The following is a 23,627-nucleotide window of genomic DNA, read 5'->3' as shown; positions in this document are numbered from 1 at the left end:
ACATTGTCTGGTCAAATATCTTCAACACAGGGTCTGGCGGGGAGCCATTAACCCCGCCAGGGTGGATAAAACCAGGAAGTATGTGAACAGGGATGTGGCCAAATTCTTGTTGCCCTTGGGGGGGCAGGGACAGTAATTTCACATCCTGGCATATTCTATGGGGTACCAGAGTTATTTCAGGAGGATGTGGTGCAGGGGCTGTCATATTTTTGGCTGATATAAAAGAGGGCATTATAAGATGTCTGGGAACCCGGCTGAGAATGGGGAGAACCTCCTTGTGGCGGATGTTCAGTGCAGGTATTCCATAAATTAAGGCCCAAAAGAATGAATAAATAGCTTGGAAAAGGAATTAAGGAGAGGTGCCTAGTAATTGAGCGAGCCGGGGCCAGTTGGGGACGCCTCTGATTGGTATGGCAGGGAGCCAAACCCTCATCATTATAGTCCACCTTAACCCCTCCTACAAGGGGGGGGTGCAGTGGGTAAGGTCCCAGCAAGGGAATTGCTGGAGGGACCTGGATGAAAAGGAGTGAGAACTGGGGGGAGAACTGGTGGAAGCCCCCCCGCAGAATTGGAGGTTCCCGGCAGTGCATCTGCTAGAGGGACATGAAAGGAAAGGTGGGAGGAGGGGAGGCTGGAAAAAGCACTCCCCCTGCCACCCCAATCCCCAGTTAATTGTGGGGATTTCACCTGCACTGCACATTTTATCTGCCAGGTTAATCCCAGACGTCTAAAAATAAAGTTGTGGCCTGATTAAACCCATATCTAATGTCTCCTGTCATTCTTTCAGCATAGCCAGACAATGCCTTCAAAGGGGGTCTGGACTATTAAGTGAAGGACAAAAACACCCCAAGCAAATTTTCCCTATCCATTTCCCTCTCTCTTTCACCTGAGACAACAAAAGAAACTGCCTATAAACTCTGGGAGCAGATCCTGGCCTGAGAATTTGGTCAGCAATGTTACTGAGAATATGTGGTAAGGGATTTTGCCTTGATCCAAGTCTAGTTTGTTACGTTGGAGCATTAGAAATAATTTTATCTTTATTTCTCTTGTAACCAGACACTCAACTCAATTAATATTAACAACAACAAGGGGGAGGGAATGTAAGCCGAAACAGGGAAAGAACAGGTTAAAGAATATTTACATAAATTAGATATATTCAAGTCAGAAGGGGCTGATGAAATTCACTCTATGGTACTTAAGAAATTAGCTGAAGCAATCTTGGAAACCTTAACAACTTTCTTTGAGATCTCATGGAGGACAAGTAAGGTCCCAGAGGACTGAAGAAGGGCAAACATAGTACCTATCTTTAAAAGGGGGAACAAAGAGGACATGGGGAATTATAGACCAGTCAGCCTAACTTCAATACCTGGAACAATACTGGAACAAATAATTGTAAATCATTTGTAAATCATTACAAATCATTTGTAAGAACCTAGTGGATAATAGGATTATAGGGAATTGCCAACATGGATTTGTCAAGTCAGGCCAAACCAAACTAGTTTCCTTCTTTGACAGGGTTACTGGTTTAAAGGAAAGGGGAACAGGATGTACCTTGATTTTAATAAGGCTTTTGACACAGTCCCATATGACATTATCATAAGCGAACTAGGGAAATGCAGTCTAGATGAAAATATTATGAGGTGGGTGCACAACTGGTTGAAAGACAATACTCAGAGTATGTATTAATGGTTCACTGTCAAACTCAGAGGATGTAATCTACTGGGACCCTACAGGGGTCAGTCCTAGGTCCAGTACCATTCAATATTTTATTGATGACTTGGATAATGGAGTGGAGAACATGCTTATACAATTTGCAGATGACATAAGAGTGGGAGGGGTTGCAAGCTCTTTGGAAGACAGGTTAGAATTCAAAACAACCTGGACAAACTGGAGAATTGGTCTGAAGTCAGTAAGATGAAATTCAATAAAGCCAAGTGCAAAGTACTTCACTAAAGGAAAGAAAAATCAAATGTACAAATACAAAATGGGGGATAACTGGTTAGGTGGTAGTACTGCTGAAAAGGTTGTGGGGATCACAAATTAAATGAGTCAACTTTGTGATGCAGTTGCAAAAAAAGGCTATTATTCTAGTGTGTATTAACAGGATGTTGTATATAAGACAAAGGAGGTAACAGCTTGCTCTAGTAGGCCCTGGTGAGGCCTTTGAAGAAGCACTGTGTTCAATTATGGGTGCCAAACTTTAGGAACAATGTGGAAAAATTGGAGAGAGTCCAGAGGACATAAAAAAAGGTTTAGAAAACTTTCCCTATAAGGAAAGGTTAAAAAAACTGGGCTTGGTTAGTCTTGAAAAGAGAAGTGTGTGGGGTGAACAGGATAGTCTTCACATATGTTAAGGGCTGTTATAAAGAGTCCAGGGATCAATTGTTTTCTGTGCCCATTGAAGGTAGGACAAGTATTAATGGGGTTAGTCTGCAATAAGGGAGATTTAGGTTAGATATTAGGGAAAAAATTCTAACTATAAGGGTAGTTAAATTCTAGAATGGACTTTCAAGGGAGGTTGTGGAATCCCCATCATTAGAGGTTTTTAAGAACAGGTTGGGTAAATACCTTTCAGGGATATTCTATGTTTACTTGGTCCTGCCTCAATGCAGGGGGCTGGATATGACGACTTCTCAAGGGCTCTTCCAGCCCTACATTTCTATGATTACACTTAATCTGATATTTACAAGAGTACTAGGATCCTAAAGTTGACACTAAATGATATATTAAACAATACTTTTCTGATACTATATCAATGCTTCCATTATTAAAAGTACTTTCTACATCAGCAGCTGAAGAATTATGCAAAAAAACTCAAAGATGAATTATGTGAAGGTCACCAATATCTAGTGCCTTTTTTAAATAAAGTGTTGAGTTTAATTTACTAGTCTCATCAGATTGTTGTATATAATAGCAATAATGTCTAATGTTTTGAAGGTTAGTGGCATCTAAGATTGATTAAATGCCTCATATTAACTTTAAGCAAACTGAGCAATTACTCATATGATACAAAGTCAAAAAGACTACCTCTTAAATTCAGTTCCAACTATACCTGTCATTTATTTATACAACTCAGCCTACTATTTTATTAGGGAGATTAAACTGATACACAAGTACAAAGAATACCTTTATATTTGATACTTTGACACTATGCTTCTAGAAAAAGCGGATATAAGAAAACGCTGCATCTTGAGGAGTTTATTTTAATCAGTATATACTTATTTTCATGCTCATCACCCATTCTGTGGTCTGCAAATGATCTGAATGACTGACTTATTTCCCTACGTACATTGCATAGCAATATCTTTATTTCTTCTTGAGATAATGATTTGATCTCTGTTGAGATTTTATGAAGATAAGTTTGTCCTCCATAGAAATGCTTTCAATTACCTTTTTGTTACCATAAATGCTTTTATTTGCTGCCGGGGATATAGCTCTTGTTTCCTTTTTGAGAATTTCCCCATAGTATTAGCTTCTTGAGTATAGCTTTCGTGGTTTGTGTGAGGAAGTCTGGGTTTTCAAATCAAATCCTTCGGGGCAAATTCCTCACAAATTAAAATAAAACTTGGGATGCCTAGAATTTCAAAGTTGACTGACTTTTTTTTTTTTTTTTTAAAAAGTATAAAAACCCCCACTATTCCCTCTGCAAAAAATATTTCTCAACAGGGTTCTTGAAATGTATCAAATATACAGATGTACACATTCATTTGCGGAGGACCAACAATGGGATAGGAGGAAAGGTAGATGTATGGCAGATATGTTTAGATGAACTGAATTCAAATGTAATTCTATGTGTACTAAAAATGTTCTGTACATAAATAAAAAGAAATATTGTCAACTACAATGTCACTCTTCTGAATGTCATTTTTGTTTACTTTACTTGCCATTCAAGTATCATCAAGGTAAGACTTTTCCCTAGGAATCTTTCAGTGAATATCAATATAGGTGTATGTTGTAGCCTCTTGAATTAAGGATATGCTTTAGTTTTTCTAACGCAGAATAGGATACATGTTTTTTTCCAGATTGAAAAGATGGTTATTTAATAAAATAAAGACAAACCATTGTTATTTTATATTTTAGTTGACTATTTTAATTCAGCAGAACTGTGCTCACAAGAAATTGCCTTTCAAATCCTGATCAGATTATCCGGTCACAGCTGTATATAGAATCCTGTGCCTAGTAAATATTTTGCAATACATTATATTCTCTGCTTTGGTGATTAACAATCCATAAAGAGATTTTAAGCAAAGCTATCAGTTTAATCTAGCAAGGCTTTACATCTAGTATGTCAGACTGAATCAGACATTTACAGTAGTGAGGTAATGATGCAGCCACAATTTCTGAACGAAGACAGTGAATTTTTAAAAACCCATGGGACTTACAGCCCCATTTACTCCATCTGTGAAACCCTATCAGGGAGGAGGGAGGGAAGAACAGAGGCAAGGGTTTTGCGTGAATTCATCCACAGAATATAATGCTCTGGCAAGCTCCAAGATTCACCCACAGACTACAATAGTTAATAGACATTGTGACATATGTAGTCTTCAGCATAATAATGGTAATTTATTTTGAATGCCCACAGAAAAAAACCTGCATTTACTCTGACAATGCCCACATGTTGTTTCTGAGTAGTATGGACATTCTATATAACTAACCGCATATTTTAAGGCTAATAAATCATCATTTGCACAAAAGCTGATTGCATATGTCTTCAATACTGCATCCATAAGCCTGATATATCCTAGTAAGCAGACCTACTACAGACTGCTTCCGCTTATGGTTAGGTCCTGCTCTTAGATCCCCAGGATTGCCAAGAGCCAGTTTGACCCAAGGCATAGTTTAGAGTAGCCTCACGACTGCTTTAACTTTCACCATCTGGTACTGCCGCTCATGGGGACATGGTGTCAACAAAGGATTGAATATGCAGTTTGGCTGCATCTTCTCCCCTGAGACATGTCTCAAAAAACACACACTCTACATCTGGCAGTGGAAGGTATCAGGAGGACCTGATTGGACACCAGCTATGCCAGCCAGAGATTCCCTCATGTCGGGGGAATCCTCAGTGGCCAAATTAGGACACCAGTTTACCTCCTCTATACCAGAATGGTAAAAAGGGACCATTACTCAGGCCAGGGATCTGGACCTTATCACCTGATTTTCAAAACCTCAGAAACTCATGGCCTTCCACAAAATGTATGTGTAACTGCTTGGCTAATTTGTGTGTAGATCAACCATGTTTGAGTATGCACATTTGAAAATTGTTATGCATGCAAATGTCCAATTGTGCATGCAAGAGTCCCCTGGCTCCTAGGGTTTTCAGTCTCAGGCCCTCAACGAGACCCTACAACAAACAAAAACATGTCAATTCATTAGATAGAATTAGTGTCACATAACTTTTTCCTTTGGACTTTCAAAACTAAAACTGTGCAAAAAGTTCATAATAAAATAAGAAAATATGCAAAACTAACAAGTCTTAATTCCAAGATGAAACTAGAGTTTGGTTCCCCGAGATTTGTGATGTGCATGAACCGGAGACAAGTTTCAAGTCAATTTTGGCTGATAGTTTTGTTTGTGTGGAATGGGATTTCTTAAATAGAAGCCACCTGAAACGCAATGATTTTGCCTCACTTCAACCCAAATCCAGGCAAACTTGGTACTTTTCACTGGATTTCCTTGGAGATTTGTTCTAATGCAAAACAAGCTCAAAGAGCTATGAACCCATGAAGACAAAGAGAATAGGTTTGTAGTTCACCCCTCATCCTACACAGTCTAATTTCACACAACTCAATGGAGATCCTTTAGATAAAACTTTAGGACTCAATATGTATCAAGAATATGACAGTTTCTCCAACCTACAAGAGGAGTTATAGAAAATCTGAGCAACCTTGTTTTTGTGGAATTTTAGATAGAATAGACAAAAGAAAGGGGGTGATAACTTTGCAGTTATTCTATTAAGTGAGAGTGTCATTTATACGATACTTCTGGTTTATAATTATTATAAAAGCCAAATTTATTGAGACATAAAAAGACTGCATAGTCTTCCCAGGACCAAAACTTTAAGCTAATGGAGAAACTGATTTGGATATACATCCAAGGTCAAAAACATGGGTTTTCTTTCTGAAATCAAGCTGTCAGAAAACTGACTTGGAGCTGAAAACTGTACTTACAAAATCAGTAGGCAACCGTTCTTGTGGGAGTTCAGAAATATCCACTGTATCCAACCATAATTATACCATGATATAAATGTTGTCCAGAAGTTGAAATATAGGATTTTTTGAGACTTTCGCACGAAGTCATTGGCATACTGTTTTCAAATACCATGTTTCGGTCCCGTAGCTTCTTTTCATGACCCAGATTACAAGAAAATTTAATCAAGGTTCTTATGTAATCAGCACAGGTTCAGCAGATAGAAGGCAGAAAAATCAGTGCTACTTACAAATTACAACAACATTGGGGCATAAGTATTCTCCCAACCTTTCCTTTCAAATCTCATTTTAAAGTACAGCTTACTCACCAACATCACTTCCTCAGAGGGAGTGTGATGGGGGACACTCACTTCTCAAGAATACCTCTTACTGGTTGGGTGTGAACCAGAACTCACTCGTTCTCTGCTCCTGGCGCCCCATCAGCTGTTACCCTCATCAGGTGGGTCTTCTGTGGCTCAGCCCTCCTTCACACAGTGCCAATATGCATGAACAAACCCATTCCAGGATAAAAGAACACACTTTAAAGTATTAGTTGATCCCATAACATCCCCCTCCATGTGAATAATGCTTCGCCACCAAATCCCAGCTGGGAGCCCACAGGAAACCTGCATGCATGCCTATGCACCCAAAACACAATACTGTGCCCAAAGATCCACACTCTTGTGTATATAGCCGGCTGTCCTGTATCTGAAATGAGAACACAACTGATAAATGTTGATTTTTCACCTGTGGTCTTACATACATTCGATATGCACCGCCCCCCAGCACCAGCATCTCAACAAATTACGGTACAAAATTAAATGATATCATAATAAAAGTTAGCAAAAATGCTAAAAAACTCAAAATTCTACACCAAAGACAACAACATCACGTGTACAAAGAAATTGTTTTCTTTGCCCTGATCAGACTAATCTGTCCAAAACTCTACCTTCTATTCACTGCCAGAATATACACAAATATTTAAGAAGAACACCTTGACACAAGTGATCTGAAAAACAAAAACAAATGATTTTGTCAGTGCTCCAACCAATTCACAGCCCTAGAAAGTGGCGCTGCTGAATGCAACAGTGTTCATGATGAAGAAATTAACTGCTACAGAAGCCCTGGAAGAGCTTCATACAGTGATGTAGTCGTAAAAGAAAAAGAAGTGGGTAAACTAATCTAAAATCCATATTCCCCAAATAAGAAGTGAGTAGACAATTTACCCATGGTTTAACCTTGACTACAGTACTTGCTTAAAATCAACATTGTGATTACCATATGCACCTTTGGCTTTACTTCTTGCAAGAATAAAGAAAAAGTAGATATTAAATAAGATGATTGAACTACAACAAAAGCTACAACTAAGCACTATCAAAGCAATAGAATTACAGAAGAGAGTGAAGGTCATGAATAACTGAAGAAGTGAGACATCATGGTCGCTAGGAAAGAAAATTCTCCAACTACATGAGAATGGCCTGGAGTCCTTTGCAGCACTGTGGCACTGAAACTGGAAGTATGTTTTCTGCTGCCAGTAGCAGTGTAACTGTACCTAACAGTGCTAAAGACAAGGATGTTTCTGGTAACGCTGAAGACAATGGTCTCAATGGCCCTGTAGAGCCAGACTTGATGGTGCCATCTCAGACGTGTTGGTGTTTATTAGAGTAAGCACAAGACAACTTCTTTGAAGCTTTCCTGTGGATGAAGAGTTAGACTTCGCCTGCCTCTCAGACTCAGAAGAAGGTATAGATTGTTTTAAGGAGGTCTCAGAGAAGAAGAGCAGCCTTTTTAGCAGGACTTGGGCTTAGAAGCCAAGGCAGCCAGAGGGGCACTCCTTGTGCATGAGTTATCCATCCTCTCACGATCAGGGCCAGAGCTCTGAAGAGGAACTTACTTCTTCTCCTAGACTCTGAAGCAGAAATTCATCTGTTTCTTCATCCTCATTATATGGGACTTTTGTCCCTCACAGCCTAGGTAAATTAGGCAGCTTTGGTGCCTATCTGAGACAGGGATTTCAGCCCTGCACATGGTACATTGTTTGAATCATGGGGACTTTTTGTACTAAATCCATAAATAAAAAGACTAATTATCTAAACTAAACTACTAAACTAACAGAAATAGAGCTAGGTACAAGCAGAGAAATCTGTTTCTAGAGAATGGCTAGCCAAAACTGGAGAGCAATAGGGAGCTCCAACTCTCCCCAAGCACAGTAACAAAGAACAGAGAGGGAGGTGACGGCCACACTCCTTTCATGCCCCTGACTCTGAGCAGAAAGAGAGCAGGGGTCCATGCCCTGCCTGGTGGTAAGGATGGCAAAAGTCTCTGACTCAAGTGCATTTTATACACGTAAACCTACAGTAGAATGTATATCTGCACAATCATTCAAAGAACCTTCTGTTACTGCTGCTGACACCATGCTCCCCCACTGCCCAAGCCCAGCTAGGGAAGCCACCTGACTACACATTTCCACACGAGCCCCAGTGGCTGGGAGGTACAGCTGCAAGCCATTCCCCTAGTCACACTGAACACATGGCATCTCAACTGGACTTTCAGAATGAGCAACAAAGGCGTGAGTATCTCATGAGATACATGACACTTGGCAGGAAAATCTCATTTTATGGATATGATTAAATTTCTAGCCAAATTTGTATGGCTTCTGTTTACCAAAGCACATTAATTTTAGGATTCTGAGTATATGAACATTATTCAGTAATCCCGCAAATTAGGAATCTACGTAGTCATCCCAAAATGCACTAAATACTGTACTACCTGAATGTAAAACAGGGATTTCCATGCTGTGAATAAAAGTCTATGCTAAAAATGGTCTAAGTATAGGGACCAAATGCATTTTGCTTTTTATAAGGATTCCCTGTTTACGAGGAAAAAACAAAAAAAAGACAAAACCCAATTCAGAAGGTACAATTACATGAAGAACTGAAAGATTCCTCCCTGGCATCTATAAAACCTCTCATCATAATTATTAACATCCACTAACAGAACTAATACTTCAGAACTGCACTCCTTTCAAATTGTTTCCTTTGGGAGTTAAAACAAAGCCCCTCAAATTAGTGAGAAATGCAAAAATCATGAAGAAAAAGTTCTTTAGCTGTATTATTTGCAAGTTGCAAAATGATCATGACTCACATGAAAAATATAGAAGTTACAGTCAGATTATAATATCAGAAGAAACCTCTTGTTTGGTTAGGTACAAGTCACCATGAGTAAGGATGTCACAATCTAGATTTAAGTATGGACAAGCAAATCTAATCAGTATTTCTTGTTCTTGCCATACTCTGTTCATGAATTACTAAATTTGAATCTGATTAGATTCACTCATACTATACGTTACATAGCTAATTTTTCGAAGTAACCTCAACTAAAATACTAAGTTTATCACCAATTTTGAGACCTTCCCCACCCCCAAGACACAGGATTGTGCATGGAAATCTAATAGATTTATGGTCATAAGTGATGCTTACATGGTTACACACAAGTTTTACAGTATTCAAAATTCTAGGTGCTCCAAATTCTCTTTCAAAATCTGGAGCAAGCAAATATGGGTCTTGTTTTAAATTTAGATGTAATATAGAGGCCCAGAGATGTTAATATAACCCTCACTGTCATCTCTCAGGATTAATGAAGAAGATCTGGGGTCCCAGGAGATGGTGTGTATGGCATCTATAATGAAGTTCACTCCAGTAGACAATTTTTCTCCCCAAAGTCTCTTCAAGGATCCAAAAAGGGAATAGTGGCTGGAATAGTCCATCCTCATTATTTTGTTCACTACTTGCAACTCCTCCCAGCTTGGTATCATCCGCAAACTTTTTAAGTGTACTCTGTATGCCATTATCTAAATCATGATGAAAATATTGAACAGAACTGGACCCAGAACTGATCCCTATGGGACCCTTCCATGCCCTTCCAGCATGACTATGAGCCACTGATAACTACTCTCTGAGAATGGTTTTCCAACCAGTTTTGCATCCACCTTATAGTAGCACCATCTAGGTTGCATTTCCCTAGTTTGTTTACGAGCAGGTCATGTGAGACAGTATCAAAAGCTTTACTAAAATCAAAATATACCATATCTACCGCTTCCCCCCTATCCACAAGGCTTATTACCCTGTCAAAGAAAGCTGTCAGGTTGGTTTGACATGATTTGTTCTTGACAAATCCATGCTGACTGTTACTTATCTTATTATCTTCCAGATGTTTGCAAATTGATTGCTTATTTGCACTATTATCTTTCCAGGTACAGAAGTTACAGGTTATTGTAACATTTTAAAGTACAGTAAACTACAATTACAGTAAACTTGTTGACCCAATTATCACAAAAGTCTTCAAATTTAAGAGCAATATTTGAATACTGAGGTCAGAATAATTAAGAACCCACACAGTTAACACAATCATACTAAACTGAGCATTTAATTTAAAGAAATTGTCCTGAAATAAACAAAGAAAATGCCCCTATTCTGATCAACGTCAAACAGAATTTAAATTTTATCAAGCATGGATTAAATGCCATGAATTAAGCAGAACTCCTATTGATTTCTATGGGGGGAGTTATCCTTTAAAATTCATAGCATGATGGGGATTCTATTAAAAATATCCTTTACTTCTACACAGAAATACTGAAAAATATTTGCAATCTTAGACCACAAAAAAACTAACTCTACAGTGTTGCAAGAGATATTTTGCAAGTCCACCAAGGTAAAAATTACTAATTCAATTAGCGCCAAATCATTTGGGATTCCAGTTATTTTATTCTGATCACCAAATGAGCAGAAGACAACATAAACTAGTATCTCTTAATTTTAAAAGTTCTTTGTTTTACCATCTGGTCTGGAAAATTTGCAATCACTGGTGTCTGGAAGAAATTCAAAAACAGATCCCATAAGTGGAATCCCAGTATATTCCGAGAGCTCAATAATTCACAGCACCAACCACTCTGTCAGTGTTGTATCTTTTAGTTTTAATGAATAAACCATTACATTCTGTCAACTAGTTCTATCCTTTTTAAAAAAAACTTCATCTCTAATTATATACTTTACTTCTTGGCATTAAAAAAGGCCAGTGTACACCAATCTGTATAGTTTGATATGACTGCAAAGAAAAAAAAAAAAGTGTCCTTTTAATTATCTAGGCCTAACAGCGGAAAACCTTTTTTGAAAATTTTCTCCGTTTTAACATCAATTGTGAAATCTCTCAAATATAAGGTAATAAATTAATTTTGTCACTGTTGGTCAAAATACTTTAAATAAATTATGAAAATCTACAGCTCATGTGATGACACCAAAACTTGATACTTTTTAATAGCTATCAAAATTCCATAATTTATTGTCATTGGTACATATCACTAAAATCTCTACTACTCCAGTGCATGATGTGCCCAGAGAATTAACTATCCAAGCTAATACAAATTCATAGAACATGCTGGTATTTCCTTGATAAAAAATTAAACACAAACAGAACATTGAAATTTGTGGAATGTTTCTTGGGGAATATGAGAGGAGAAGAAGAGAGATGAAGAATGGCCATAAAAATATGTAATGCCTTGAATTACTATCAAGGAACCTTAACAACAAATGCAACAGGAATAATATGTTCCAACTATATCAGCTGATGTTGCAGCCAGTCAGTTAGCAATAACACAAAATATTCATAGTGCTTTTAAAACCATTTTTCTAAAGATAAGTATTTAAACCCCTACCTTGAATACATACTGAGGCTTAAGACAAACGGAAAGTTCAGGTGAAGCAGTCAGCATCCTTAAAATAAGACTGCCTAGATAAACAGGCCACAATATACTTGTCAGAAAACTGTTTCTCCCCACTCACCACCCACCTGCCATCAGTGGTTTGTGCTCAGTGTTGCTGTATATTATATTGGACCGCCAGGTCTACCAAAATTAAAACAAGTTTTCTGTTTAAAGCTTCACTTTTCTAAATTATTAAAATCCTTTTACAGTTACTCAGATTGCCTTGAAATTTGTTATGGTTCATGGGGGCACTGCTTAGGTTTAGTGAGCAAAGTTTGAGGCCATTTGACGAAGGATTCCCATGAGATACAGCCCCCTAAAAAACAGTTTTTCTTAAAATTGATATTCTTCCAAAGTATTTTTGCCCAGACCTAGGGATCAAATCACAGCTTTGATCCTGGCATCAGGGTCTCACTTGCTTAAGGGTTACATCAGAAAGAAGCATGGCACCCAGTAGCAAAATCCTGCAAAAGAGTTTACTTCTGCAGTTAGGCTCACACCTAAGTCTCACACACCTGAAACTGAACATGTGCAGCAAGCGAGACAGCCAGAGAGTCAAAAACCAGCTTTGATTCACGTGATCTGAGTGGCTCTGAATAACCACTGTGGCATCAAACTTGAGCACCACACAGGCACTGTGAGCTCAACTAGGAAGAAATCTGAAAGAGGCACATTGCTACAATCTGCTTCTGTCAAAGAGGTTTTTTTGTTTGTTATATTTATTTTCGGGAAATTTAATTTGAGCGCAGCAGAAACTTCAGACAGTGCTCAAACTGTTTTTGAAAAGAAAATTAATTGCAAATGTTTTCTGGGATTGGGGAATGGAATTAGGAAGGAGGGAGGCCGGGGTCAATAGACAGAGGTTAGGGGGCTGCAGCAAAGGGAGGGCAATAAATGGGGATCGATGGTAGGGTTGGGGACTCAGATGAGGGGGTTGTGGGGCAGGGTGGGACAAAAGGAAGGGGAACATGGAGGTGAGTGGCAGGCAATCTGGGGAAGGACATAAATGGGATATCTGTCACCCCACAATCTCCCCTCCCATGTATGCATTAGGATCTGGGCTGGCTACCTGCCTTGGTGCATCTGAGCTCCTCTTCCTACCGACCTACCTACGCATGTGTGCAAGGATCTGGAGGGGGCACTGCCCCTCTAAGGAGTCTGAGCCCCTCCCTACCCCCTCATATGAGCCAGTTTCAGTATAGGGAGGCTTGCCTGGTTGGGGGTGTCTGAGCTCCTTTCCCTGCTTTCCCCATGTGTGTGCTGTTTATGGGAGAGACCTCACCCTCTGGGCCCTCTCTAAAATGAGCTGGGAATTGGGGGGAGAGCTGCCCCTCTGAGGGTGTCTGGGTCCTTCTGCCTGCCCCACCACATATGCACCAGGAGCTGGGGGGGCTACCCATCTACAGGGGTCTGAGCAACTCACCTGCCCCCCCCCATGTGAAATGAGATCTGGGTGTCCTTATCACTATAGGTGGGTCTAAGCTCCTCTCCCTGCCTCCCATCTGTGCCTGGATCTGGGGAAGACCTGCCCCTAAGAGTGTGAAGCTGAGCACAGGTACACTGGGAGCATGCTCCAAGAACACACTGCTGACACTGAGGTGAAGACGGGCATGCTTGAAGGTGTCCAGCATTGGGGAATGGGAACACTCACTGACCTGAATGGAGCAGATCACACACACACCACAGAGCTATTGTTTCAGACTGTATTCATTTCCATGGGGTGTTCTCATTCAGTTGAGCATCTCATTGAGATGAATAGGTCACTTCACATTCTCTGAACCTGCTGCCTGCAGGTGGCTGAGGGGACGGGGCACTTGACAATCACGTAGCAACAGTGTGGTCTAGTGTACAGAACAATGGACTAGGACTCAGAAACCTTGAGGGCTCTATTCCTGGCTCTGCCACTTGCCTCTGGGCTGACTTTGGCCAAACAGCTTTCCCACTCTGTGCCTCAGTTTCTCCATCTGCACTATGGGGATAATGATGTTTCCCTCCTTGAGATCTATTGTTGAAAGCGCTATGTATTATCATCATTACCTGTCCACAGTAGTATGTGACCTGCACATCTACACGATCATTACAACTGCCTAGATGACCATTAATTCCCAAGAACGTTTCTTTCTCTCTTCAAAAAACTAGGAAATTATATGGCAAAAAAGTTTGTTAACTCAGACATAAGGTTCCCTGGTGGCTCCCCATGCCCTTCCAGACAGCTAAGTGCAGCAAAATAAATTTGTGAAAGCTAGGAAATACAAAGTTAAATTAAAGTACATGCCCATGAAACCTTAGCTATCTACCTTCGTTGAGCAATGCCCCAATATGACTCTATAAATATACTCACACTCTGCCTTTGTCTTGTATTCAACAAGAGCTACCTACATCTGCCCTACGCTCAAATACTTAGCCTACACGACAGCAAGAACATGTCTCCTAAATTTTACAGCCCTTTCACCCTTATGCAAGTGATGTAATTTAACACTGTACTTTCACTCAACCTTCATTAAACTCAGACCACACCACACATCTCCCACCTCACTGCTGACGATCCCCATGGCAAGGAGACCTCTGTGCCTCATTACTGACAGAGCCTATATGCAGTGCTGAAATGAGGCATTCTGGATCTCTCAAGGTACACATGTACCTCTTTCCTGTGATCACATACACAGGGGCAGGGAGAGGGACACACATGCTTTGAGGAGCACAGTCACCACCAAATCACTTTATATCACGAAACAACTCTTCCAAGCTGCTCCAGCTAATCCCTCCACCATTCAATACAGCTACACCAACAGTGAACACAGGTAGAGTACATGCAGATAACTCTCATCGGCTATTGCCAGCTCTGGGGAGGCAGAGTAAAGGTTGCAAGGGCCTGCACCTTAACTCTATTTCCTGGTTTTTAGAAGTTTGAGTTTTGAACTTGAGATTCTGGAAGGGCATGAGATGCCACCAGACAATGTTAATCTGTGTTAATGAAGTTATTTGCCATTTAATATGACCTGGGTCAGTTCCCAAGTCTCAGCCCTTGTCTCTTGGATTGGCAGTGGTCGGATGGACTGAATATGTCTGCTCAGATTCTGGGAGGAGGAACTCCTTCATGCAAATTTTGATTCTATTGTGGTGTTCTCCCTTACAGAGTGTTATGAAACAAAAGAAAATGTACTCACATTCTACTCTGATCAGCAATCTGAAAATTGAAAGATAAACAGCACTTTTCAGAATTCTGATTGTAGCATGACTTTTCCTTCAAGGAGAAAACATACTATGAAAAGCTGTGAAGTGTACATATTTGTATGTCTTATACACAAAGCAGTGGTGATGCCTAGGGTCAAGGTTCCCTACGCTTCCCACCACAAACCTCTCTGGTTTTAGTTCTTTATATTTTTGACAAACTTCCTGTAGGGCTGAAGTTTTCCACTCAATTTTTTTTTTCAAAAGTTTGAGCAAAAAACAAACAGTGAAATCATTTCCAAGACAAAGTAGTTTCAAAAACATTAAAAATTTATTATGACTTTAAAGAAACCAAAACAAACTGAAAAAGAATCCAGGTTTGAAGACATGAAGACACTTAATATTTTAAGCAGCTACTATATTGTAATGGAAAAATGAGAGAAAGTGTGTCCAAGAGGTTATCTAAATAAGAAAATGTTTCAAACACAAAAGGTCAGTGAAGGAAATGCTTAGGTCTACGACATACTAAAAGGTAATTTACTAACAAGAGCATGAGAATGTTAAAAAATAAATGAATCTTAGCTTTAGAGTTCATAAAAGAAAATGGGAAACAGAAGCCAAAAAACAACATGTAATTTCCCAGGGGAGGAAGAAAAAAGTACTAAAGGAAATCACTATCACATGAAAACAAATGATCAAAACCCAGAACTGTCTAAAGACTGAAAGACTGCATAGCTATACAGGATCCATCTGAGACTTACAAAGACAATCTTTTCCAGAAGTGTGTCAAAGTATGTAGGAAAGAATGGAAACACAAGTGACCTACAAATCAATCAAGGATCTCATTTTGAAACATAAATTAGACATTACTATAAAAAAAAGGTTTCAGAGTAGCAGCCGTGTTAGTCTGTATTCGCAAAAAGAAAAGGAGTACTTGTGGCACCTTAGAGACTAACAAATTTATTAGAGCATAAGCTTTCGTGAGCTACAGCTCACTTCATCGGATGCATTTGGTGGAAAAAACAGAGGAGAGATTTTTATACACACACACAGAGAACATGAAACAATGGGTTTATCATACACACTGTAAGGAGAGTGATCACTTAAGATAAGCCATCACCAACAGCAGGGGGGGGAAAGGAGGAAAACCTTTCATGGTGACAAGCAGGTAGGCTAATTCCAGCAGTTAACAAGAATATCAGAGGAACAGTGGGGGGTGGGGTGGGAGGGAGAAATACCATGGGGAAATAGTTTTACTTTGTGTAATGACTCATCCATTCCCAGTCTCTATTCAAGCCTAAGTTAATTGTATCCAGTTTGCAAATTAATTCCAATTCAGCAGTCTCTCGTTGGAGTCTGTTTTTGAAGCTTTTTTGCTGAAGGATAGCCACTCTTAGGTCTGTGATCGAGTGACCAGAGAGATTGAAGTGTTCTCCAACTGGTTTTTGAATGTTATAATTCTTGACGTCTGATTTGTGTCCATTCATTCTTTTACGTAGAGACTGTCCAGTTTGGCCAATGTACATGGCAGAGAGGCATTGCTGGCACATGATGGCATATATCACATTGGTAGATGCGCAGGTGAACGAGCCTCTGATAGTGTGGCTGATGTGATTAGGCCCTATGATGGAGTCCCCTGAATAGATATGTGGACAGAGTTGGCAACGGGCTTTGTTGCAAGGATAGGTTCCTGGGTTAGTGGTTCTGTTGTGTGGTGTGTGGTTGCTGGTGAGTATTTGCTTCAGATTGGGGGGCTGTCTGTAAGCAAGGACTGGTCTGTCTCCCAAGATCTGAGAGAGTGATGGCTCGTCCTTCAGGATAGGTTGTAGATCCTTGATGATGCGCTGGAGAGGTTTTAGTTGGGGGCTGAAGGTGATGGCTAGTGGCGTTCTGTTGTTTTCTTTGTTGGGCCTGTCCTGTAGTAGGTGACTTCTGGGTACTCTTCTGGCTCTGTCAATCTGTTTCTTCACTTCAGCAGGTGGGTATTGTAGTTGTAGGAATGCATGATAGAGATCTTGTAGGTGTTTGTCTCTGTCTGAGGGGTTGGAGCAAATGCGGTTATATCGTAGCGCTTGGCTGTAGACAATGGATCGAGTGGTATGATCTGGATGAAAGCTAGAGGCATGTAGGTAGGAATAGCGGTCAGTAGGTTTCCGATATAGGGTGGTGTTTATGTGACCATCGCTTATTAGCACCGTAGTGTCCAGGAAGTGGATCTCTTGTGTGGACTGGTCCAGGCTGAGGTTGATGGTGGGATGGAAATTGTAGAGACTGGGAATGGATGAGTCATTACACAAAGTAAAACTATTTCCCCATGGTATTTCTCCCTCCCACCCCACCCCCCACTGTTCCTCTGATATTCTTGTTAACTGCTGAAATTAGCCTACCTGCTTGTCACCATGAAAGGTTTTCCTCCTTCCCCCCCCTGCTGTTGGTGATGGCTTATCTTAAGTGATCACTCTCCTTACAGTGTGTATGATAAACCCATTGTTTCATGTTCTCTGTGTGTGTGTGTGTGTGTATATAAATCTCTCCTCTGTTTTTTCCACCAAATGCATCCGATGAAGTGAGCTGTAGCTCACGAAAGCTTATGCTCTAATAAATTTGTTAGTCTCTAAGGTGCCACAAGTACTCCTTTTCTTTTTATAAAAAAAAGGAATTTCTTAGGAAGATATGAGAAGAATTGACTGAAGAGGCTATAAAATATAATAAAACTTGGCATTTGACAAGTTTTTAGTTGTGTAGTACCTGAGGTACAGAGTCATAAAAGGCTTGACCATGAGAAGATTTTTAAAAAATTTAAATATAAATGTTATAGGTGGTGCAAATAGCATATTTATATTTAAGGATGACTATAGTACTTTCCATTGTGAAGACCACATTTTCTGTTGCTTATAACTTTGCCAGACTTCAGGCTATAACTTTTTGCAATGAGTTTCTGACTCAGTTCAGTATTCCTGAGAAAAGTTCAGCAATTTCTGAGAAGAAAATTAAGGGGAAATGTGTTGTTTCCCCCATGTTAAAACATTCTGACAATTGTTTCATTGAATAGAACCTACCAGCTTTGAAGCTGGGACTTGAAATTTGGCAGGGGACAAAGAGGTGGCAGTGGGGAAATTGCCTTAGTGTCAGGAATATGCCTTTTTATGGCCTCATGTAAATCTGAACTAATTTAGGCACACGAGTCTTTTAAAATCTGTTTGCATATACTCAAGTAGAGACTCGTTAGGGTTGGGTAACTAAATTCGTTTAGAAGATTCCATCTACACTGAGTATGGATACATCCCCTCACAAGGGTGTTGTGAAAATAAAAACATCAAAGATTGTGAGCAATTCAGATAATGCAGTGTGGTAAGTACCACAGATGGTTAGAGGGGCAAAAGGCTTGCAAAGGGCATTTCCCTAATACTGGCATTTCCTAACTTTCGAGTACTTGACATGGACACCATAATAAAGTTCTTTAAATGTAGTTTTTATATTCGTCCCCACACAAATGTTAAATTTTGTTACTTTAATTAATGTTAACTCAAAGTTGCTACACTATATTACCCACTAACAAACAGTACAAAGCAAGGAAATAAGCAGTTAAGTAACTCAACAACTCAGCAGCTCTTCTTCTCAATCCTAACCGTCTCTCCTCCACCACTCACAGCACCAGAAAGGCAAGGCTGCAGAACTCTACTGAAGGATTATGTTTCCACTCATGGACTGGCACTTAAAGGGCTCTGCATGCTTCTATTTTGGAACACCCAGGAATTAAAGCAGTAGTGTTGTGGAAGCCCTTAAGCGCCTGTGCTTTCAATTCAGAGACATGGCTCTTGCACCTGGCCCCAGTCACATCTTCAGCCTGCCTGCCCGCCCATATGCAAGGGGACTGTTGCCCCCTTACTAACATTCAGTGGGAGTGTTTTAGTTGCTAGCTCCCAGTACTAAAAAGGGGGAAGGGTCAATGGGGAATCAGGACCCTGAGACTGACAGCCCCCAGGAACAATGGGGAGAGGCCAATACTCCACGTCAGCCTGAATGACAGGGCGAGCAGGCTAATCAGGGAGTCAGGAGGCCAGGGAGGTCCTGTCCTCCATGTGAGCTGGATTTGCCTGGGTCAGACAGAGTGGGGCCGAACTAAGGAAAAAGCAAGGCCCCGAGCTAAGCTGGGGAGCAGAGCTGTGCCAGATCCAGAGGGACCAGAAAAGCAGCCCAGAGAGAGCAGACCTGCAGCCTCAAAGCCAGAGGCATAGCTCAGAGAGAGCAGACTTAGCCTGGGAGGGGAGCTGCAGCTACCAGAGCCAGAGGGGCCAGTAAAACAGCCCAGGAAGCAGGTCAGTGCTGGGAGCAGAGTCACAGAAGCAGCCTGCAAAGCAGACCTGTCCTGGGAGCAGAGCTGCAGCAACCAGAGCCAGAGGGGCCAAAGAAGCAGCCCAGGGAGCTGGAGGCAGAGCAGCAGCAGTGCAGAGACAGAGTGGTGGAGCTGGGGCTGGAGCAATCTGGAGCTGGGTGCGGTGAGCAGCTGGGGAGATCGAGGGGGACCCTGGGCAGCAGGCCCAGCACAGGGAGACGCCTCAGCCAAGAGGCTCTATAGGCCAGGCTTGGATCATAACCTTGACAGGGCCTGAGAGCGTGTGGCCACAACCAGAGCAAGTGTCCAACCCGCAGCATCTGTGCAGCACAGCCAGGGCCTGAGAAGAAGGCCTGGGACTTGCAAGGAACAGACTGTGAACTGCCCTGACATTCCAGAGTTGCTGTTTGTGATGTTCCCTGCCACAAAGCGGGTTGATGTGTTTCCTTTAACCTTTCCCATTTCCCCTTATTCTTTTTAAAATTAATTGTTGATTAAATAACTTGCATTTGCTTTAACTTGTATGTAATGGTCAGAGAAGTTCCTAGTGCAGAGAGAGTACCCCAGAGTGGGGACACCCTAGCCCCTATCATAGGTGACCACTGCAGGGTTGGGGGTCGAGCTTCCCAGGAATCCTGGGCCCAGCCTTGTTGGGGTTACAAACCTTGAGGACTCTGCCAGACAGGAGAGTGGAAGGGGAGTCCTCAAGGGCAGGGAGGCCACTGGGTAAAGGAAGTGGGAATGAGGACTCAGATCCTTTCGCTAGCCTACTTCACCGGGGTAGTGCAGAAGCCAGGAAAGTTCCCCACAAGAGCAGGACTATTCCTCCACTTACACATATACTAGTCTCATCTCTCTCTCTCACACACACACACGGGCCACTGAGACAAGAGAGGTGAGTTTTTGGATGGCATAGGGTATATCTACTGTATCTACACTTTCAGCTTAAGTAGAGATACCTGTACTAGCTCTGATCGAGCTAGCGGGCTAAAAATAGCAGTGTAGCCATGACTGCATGGGTGGGGGCTCAGGCTAGCCACCCAAACTACTTATCTAGGATTTCAGATAGAATTGTACTCAAGGCAGCTAGCCTATCTTGTTAGCTGTGCAGCTGCAGTTCTGCTATTTTTAGCTTGCTAGCTCCATCACAGCTAGCATGGGCAGGTCTACCCAAGCTGGAAATTACACCACCAGTATAAACATACCTACAGAGCTAGTGTAGCCACCTGCATTCCAATTATATTTAGGACTAGTGTGTAGTGTTCCACCTGATCCCAAGCCAGTACACCAAACCCTGCGAGAACCTAAGGGCTGTAATTAATTTTATCAAGGGACATCTGGACCCAGTTCAGGGGCTCAAAAAGATGGTTGAGAGATTGTGACCCAGTGTGTTTAATTATTAGTTCAAAAGTGGACTACATCTGAGATGATGTCTGTGTGAGAGAGTGGGCAAGAGAGAAAAGCTTGTTGTTTGTGTGGATTATTACTATGTGCTAGACTTATATTTGCAAGAGTGCTATAGAATTCCAGTGAGTAGAGTAGAAAGTAACCAGTACAATACAAGGAAAGATATTCATAAAGGTTAGATATGCTTGAGAAGCAAGTGATAGTAAGCATAGCTACAACAGGAGTGTTGGAGTTAATATAAAATGCAAAAGAAAACATGCATGTTAATGAAGTATTGACGGGTACTGAGAAAATTTTGACTGCCCTTATTTTCAAGGGCAGTAACAATTGTAAAGTTGGTCCAGAGAACACTTATGGTAATAAGCCTGTTGAAGTCATCTATTCCATTATCTGACATTTGTACCTGACTAGGTTTTTTTATGTACAGACACGCGTGCATGTTGTGACAAATTGCCGGCACTACTTTGATGGGTCTCACACTCTCTCTTCTTGGGGAGGGTTCAGGGCACCATTTCTTGCCCCTGAATTGGGATATTAACTTCCCCACTAGTGTCCTAGAGAAGGGGAGTGGAGAAGGAGGGACCCAGGCCTGCCCTCTACTCCTGGTCCCAGCCCAGGGGCCCCAAGGATAGTGGTAAACCGCTTGAACTAGCGGTTCCTTCCCCTGGGCTACTTTCCTGCCCTTCAGCTTGTGGGGCTTCCTACCCTCCCTCTGCACAAACCAGGTGTCCCTTTTCCTTGGGTCTTGGTCTTCTTAGCCCACTGCAGCACTTCTCCAAACTTTCCTCTTCTTCCCTCCAAACTGCTCTGTGCTCCAACACCAATCCACTCTGCTTATATGGCTTAGACAGTGGTGCTATAAGGAGGGCTTTGGGATGTATGGCCACTGGGAGGCATTCATGGACAGAGGACAGTTCTCTCGGGATGGACTTCATCTGAGTAGGGAAGGAAAGAGACTTCTAGGATGGAGGCTGGCACAACAGATTAAGAGAGCTTTAAACTAGGAATTTGGGAGAGATGTCCAGGTAATCTCCACGCTGCATTTTAGCACAGAGGGAAGAAAATGAAGTAAGAAAGGATACAGCCGTGGGTAGGAGAACGGATACAAGGAAGAAGGGCAGCATGGATACCAGTCTGATAGGTTGATACCGGCTGTAGAATGACCATGCCTAATCGGATACAGAATGTGAGTGAGGCCAAACAGCAAAAATTAAAAATGTTTGTACACTAATGCGAGGAGCCTAGGTAACAAAATGAAGGAACTAGAGCTACTGGTGCAGAAAGTGAAACCAGATATTATAGGGATAACAGAAACATGGTGGAATAGTAGTCATGACTGGACTACGGGTATTGAAGGGTATGTGGAAAGACAGAAATAAAGATAAAGGTGGTGGAGTAGCATTGTATATCAATGATGAGGTAGAATGTAAAGAAATAAGTGATGAAATGGGCAAGACAGAGTCCATCTGGGCAAAAATTACACTGGGGAAGAAAACTACTAGAGCCTCCCCTGGGATAGTGCTTGGGGAGTACTATAGACGGCCGGGATCTAATTTGGATATGGATAGAGCCCTCTTTATGTTTTTAATGAAGTAAATATTAATGGAAACTGTGTGATCATGGGAGACTTTAACTTCCCAGATATAGACTGGAGGACCAGTGCTAGTAATAATAATAGGGCTCAGATTTTCCTAGATGTGATAGCTGATGGATTCCTTCATGAAATAGTTGCTGAACCAACGAGAGAGGATGCCATTTTAGATTTGGTTTTGGTGAGTAGTGAGGACCTCAAAGAAAAAATGGTTGTAGGGGACAACCTTGGTTCTAGTGATCATGAGCTAATTCAGTTCAAACTGAATGGAAGGATTAACAAAAATAAATCTGCGACTAGGGTTTTTGATTTCAAATGGGGCTGACTTTCAAAAATTAAGGAAATTAGTTAGGAAAATGGATTGGACTGAAGAACTTATGGATCTAAAAGCAGAGGAGGCCTGGGATTACTTTAAATCAAAACTGAAGAAGCTATCAGAAGCCTGCATCCCAAGAAAGGAGAAAAAATTCATAGGCAGGAGTTGTAGACCAAGCATCTCAGAGAGGCGATTAAGAAAAAGCAGAAAGCATACAGGGAATGGAAGATGGGAGGGATCAGCAAGGAAAGCTACCTCATTGAAGTCAGAACATGTAGGGATAAAGTGAGACAGACTAAAAGTCAAGTAGAGTTGGACCTTGCAAAGGGAATTAAAACCAATAGTAAAAGGTTCTATAGCCATATAAATAAGAAGAAAACTAAGAAAGAAGAAGTGGGACCGCTAAACACTGAGGATGGAGTGGAGGTCAAGGATAATCTAGGCATGGCCCAATAGCTAAACAAATACTTTGCCTTAGTCTTTAATAAGGCTAACGAGGATCTTAGGGATAATGGTAGCACGACAATGGGAATGAAGATATGAAGGTAGATATTACCATATCTGAGGTAGAAGCGAAACTCGAACAGTTTAATCGGACTAAATTGGGGGGCCCAGATAATCTTCATCCAAGAATAGTAAAGGAACTGGCACATGAAATTGCAAGCCCATTAGCAAAATTTTTTAATGAATCTGTAAACTCAGGGGTTGTACTGTATGATTGGAGAATTGCTAACATAGTTCCTATTTTTATGAAAGGAAAAAAAGTGATCCGGGTAACTACAGGCCAGTTAGTTTGACATCTGTAGTATGCAAGGTCTTGGAAAAATTTTGAAGGAGAAAGTAGTTAAGGACATTGAGGTCAA

The 23,627-nt window shown here is 41.1% G+C and overlaps 1 protein-coding gene across 4 annotated transcripts in view; it reads right to left on the bottom strand.

The window, feature by feature from the left end:
• The window catches only part of THSD7A (thrombospondin type 1 domain containing 7A), a 437,038-nt gene that overhangs the window by 388,749 nt on the left and 24,662 nt on the right, over positions 1 to 23,627 (bottom strand). The window contains exon 2 of one of the 4 annotated variants that reach the window (XM_038392700.2): positions 15,111 to 15,130. The exons of the other annotated variants lie outside the window; for them this stretch is intronic. The gene's annotated coding sequence lies outside the window, so the exon portion shown is untranslated. The remainder of the gene's footprint in view (positions 1 to 15,110; positions 15,131 to 23,627) is intronic. 4 annotated transcript variants of the gene reach the window in all.

Source organism: Dermochelys coriacea, chromosome 2 (genome assembly GCF_009764565.3).
Source record: "Dermochelys coriacea isolate rDerCor1 chromosome 2, rDerCor1.pri.v4, whole genome shotgun sequence".
NCBI classification, from domain to species: domain Eukaryota; kingdom Metazoa; phylum Chordata; order Testudines; family Dermochelyidae; genus Dermochelys; species Dermochelys coriacea.
This window is presented reverse-complemented; position numbering and strand designations above follow the sequence as displayed.